Below are 3,746 nucleotides of genomic sequence, written 5' to 3' on the forward strand. Positions count from 1 at the left end.
ATTCTGCTTTTTGGTAGCCCATGATACAAAAAAAGAACCCAGGAAGTGTGCCATACCTGAGGTGCTCTTCCTATCCACTAGAAAACCTGCATAATCGGCATCAGCGTATCCAATTAAGTCAAAATTACTACTTTTGGGATACCAAAGACACAAATCAGTGGTGCCTTTCAAATATCTCAATATCCTTTTGATAGCTGTCAAGTATGGCTCCTTTGGATTTGCCTGGAAACGAGCACAAAGCCCTACACTGAAAACAATGTCAGGTCTGCTGGCAGTAAGATACAAAAGTGAACCAATCATACCCCTATACTGCTTCTGATCAACTGATGAACCAGGTTCATCAATATCTAACTTAGTGGCAGTAGCAATAGGTGTATCTATTTCTTTGGATTCTTCCATTTTAAACTTTTTGATTAGTTCTTTTGTGTACTTCTGCTGATGGATCATAGTTCCATTTGAACTTTGTTTAATCTGCAAGCCTAAGAAGAAGTTGAGTTCACCCATCATACTCATTTCAAACTCACTTCCCATTAGTTTTGCAAAGTCTTTGCTCAACCTTTCTGTAGTGGCCCCAAATATTATGTCATCAACATATATTTGTACAACAAGAAGATCTTTACCTTTTTCCTTTAGGAACAAAGTGCTGTCAATTTTACCTCTTTTGTACCCATGCTCCAGTAGAAATTTTGACAATCTTTCATACCAAGCTCTTGGGGCCTGCTTGAGACCGTATAGAGCCTTATCTAGCTTGTACACATGTTCAGGACACTCCTTGCATTCAAATCCTGGAGGTTGTTTCACAAACACTTCTTCCTTGAGGTAGCCATTTAGGAAGGCACTTTTGACATCCATCTGATGAAGAGTGAACTCCATATGTGCTGCAAAGGCTATGAGGAGTCTAATTGCTTCAATTCTAGCAACTGGAGCAAAGGTCTCATCATAGTCAATACCTTCCTCTTGACTGTAGCCTTGAACCACTAGCCTTGCCTTGTTTCTTGTAACTGTTCCATCTTTATCTAGTTTGTTCCTGAAGACCCATTTTGTGCCAATGACTGATCTGTCCTTGGGTCTTGGAACCAAATGCCAGACTTGACTTCTCTCAAATTGATTAAGTTCATCCTGCATAGCATTGACCCAATCTGCATCCTGCAAAGCTTCAACAACATTTTTGGGTTCAATGATGGACAGAAAAGCATCAAATGCACACAGATTCTTCAGTTGAGATCTAGTTTTGACTCCAGATATTGGATCATTGATGATGTTCTCAATGGGATGAGAGCTCAGGTACTTGTAAGATTTCCCTACCCGCTGGTTCCTGCTAGATGCTTCTATATTGTTCTGTTGCTGAGGAACAGGTTCAAGTACAGGTTTCTTCAGAGAGTTTTGATCAATTTCTCTCAGATTAGTTCCCCCTGTCAGGTTGCCCTGATTTGAAGGACCTGTTCCATCACCTGTTCCTTCCTTTGATGCCACTTTGACTTGAGCTGTGGCTTCAGTCAATTGTTTCACCAGTCCAATGGCTTCATCTTCATGTTCCTGTCTCTCAGAAAGAATGTTAGATTCATCAAATACAACATGTACACTTTCTTCTACACACAGAGTTCTTTTATTAAACACTTTATACGCTTTGCTATGTGAAGAATATCCCAAGAATACTCCCTTATCACTTCTGGGATCAAACTTACCTAGGGAGTCTTTGCCATTATTGTGCACATAACACTTGCAACCAAAAGCACTAAGATGGGATATGTTTGGTTTTCTACCTTTAAGTAACTCATAGGGAGTTTTCTCTACAAGAGGTCTAGTCATGCATCTATTGATTATGTAGCATGCAGTGTTTATAGCCTCTGCCCAGAAGCTGTGAGGTAGTTTACTTGAAAGAAGCATGGTCCTTGCCATATCCTCAAGGGTCCTGTTCTTCCTTTCAACTACCCCATTTTGCTGAGGAGTCCTAGGAGCAGAGAAATTATAATCTATTCCATTTTCATCACAAAATTCACCAAACTTTGCATTTTCAAATTCAGTTCCATGATCAGACCTAATGGATGCAAGTTGATTTCCTAACTGTTTCTGAGTTTTTCTAACAAAAGCAGTGAACATTTCAAATGCTTCATCTTTAGAGGTTAGAAACAGCACCTAGGTAAATCTAGAGTAATCATCAACAAGCACCATTACATATCTCTTTCCACCTCTGCTCATGGTTCTCATTGGACCGCAGAGATCCATATGAACCAGTTCCAACGTCTTGTACGTACTTACCATTTTCTTGGATTTGAAGGATGACCTTACCTGCTTCCCCCTTGCACATGCCTCACAAACTTTGTCTTCCTTAAACTTGATATTAGGTAACCCTATCACCAAGTCTTTGGAGACTAATTTGTTCAATTGATTTAGACTGGCATGACCAAGTCTTTTGTGCCAAAGGAGGGGATCATTAATTAACACACTTAGGCAAGTGAGTTCATTTTCAGAGAGAGTTGACAAATCTACAATGTAAATATTGTTAACTCTCTTTCCCTGCAAAACAATCTTGTCAGTAGTAAGGTTAATCACAAAGCATTTGGTAGAGGTGAAAGCTACAAGATTAACTATGTCACACAGTTGTGACACACTTATCAGGCTATATTTTAAGCCATCTATCAAATAGACATTCTCGATGGAATGAGAGTCTGTCTTTCCTACCTTTCCAACGCCAATGATCTCACCTTTCTTTCCATTTCCAAAGGAGACATTACCTCTTTTTAGGTTCTCAAGTGAAAGGAACTGGTCCTTGTTCCCAGTCATATGTTTTGAGCAGCCACTATCCATGTACCATATTTGGCTACTCCCCTTCACTTGGACCTGCAAAATGAAATCATGGGTTAGTCTTAGGAACCCAAACTAGTTTGGGTCCCTTTCTATGGGAAAAAGGATGAATTAAATTTTTCTTTGCCCAACCAGGCAGTTTGTGTTTTTCTTGAACAAAGGCTTTGTTCTTTTGACTGGCCTTTTCTTTTGCATTGCATTCATTTTTGTAATGGCCAGTCTTACCACAGTGTGTGCAGATCTTATTTTCAGGAAGTGTGAGGTACTTGTTTTAGGGATCCCATTTTGGAGCTTGTGTCCTAAACCCAAGTCCTCTCTTGTTGCTGCTGTGATGTTCTTGCAGCCAGGAGAGTGCATCAGAAGCCTTGTTCCATTTGCATGTTCTGTCTAGTTCATGCTTTACCTTTCCTAAATCTTCCTTTAGGGCCTTAATCAATTCATCTTTCTTATATAGTTCATCTTTCATTTTTCCTAGATTTTCTTCTAGTGTGAGAAATGATTGATCAACCATTTTCTTTCATGTCCCTAATTTCAGTTTAATATTTTCAGATCTGAGTTCTAGGACATTATTTTCAAGTTCATGAACCTGGTTCTTCATCTCAGCATTTGTGTTGTCACTCTCATCAGCCCTAGACTTTATCCTTTTGCATTTTGCTTCTAGGATAACACATTCCCTAGGCAGAACATCCTTCTCACTATTTATTATTTCAGACTTATCAATGAAGTCCAATAATAGCTCAGCCAACCTTTCTTTAGACAAAAATTTATTCTTTTCTTTAAGATGTAGGATACTTACCTCCTGTTCATCCTCTGATTCTCCGATGGCCATGAGAGCTTTCTCATCTTCATCTTCATCTTCTGAGCCCTCATCTGAGGTTTCTCCCCATGAAGCAACCATAGCTTTAGTTGAACCTTTGTTCCTTTTTGGCTGGACCTGTTCC

This window comes from Nicotiana attenuata, chromosome 12 (genome assembly GCF_001879085.1).
Source record: "Nicotiana attenuata strain UT chromosome 12, NIATTr2, whole genome shotgun sequence".
In the NCBI taxonomy this organism is placed as follows: Eukaryota; Viridiplantae; Streptophyta; class Magnoliopsida; order Solanales; family Solanaceae; genus Nicotiana; species Nicotiana attenuata.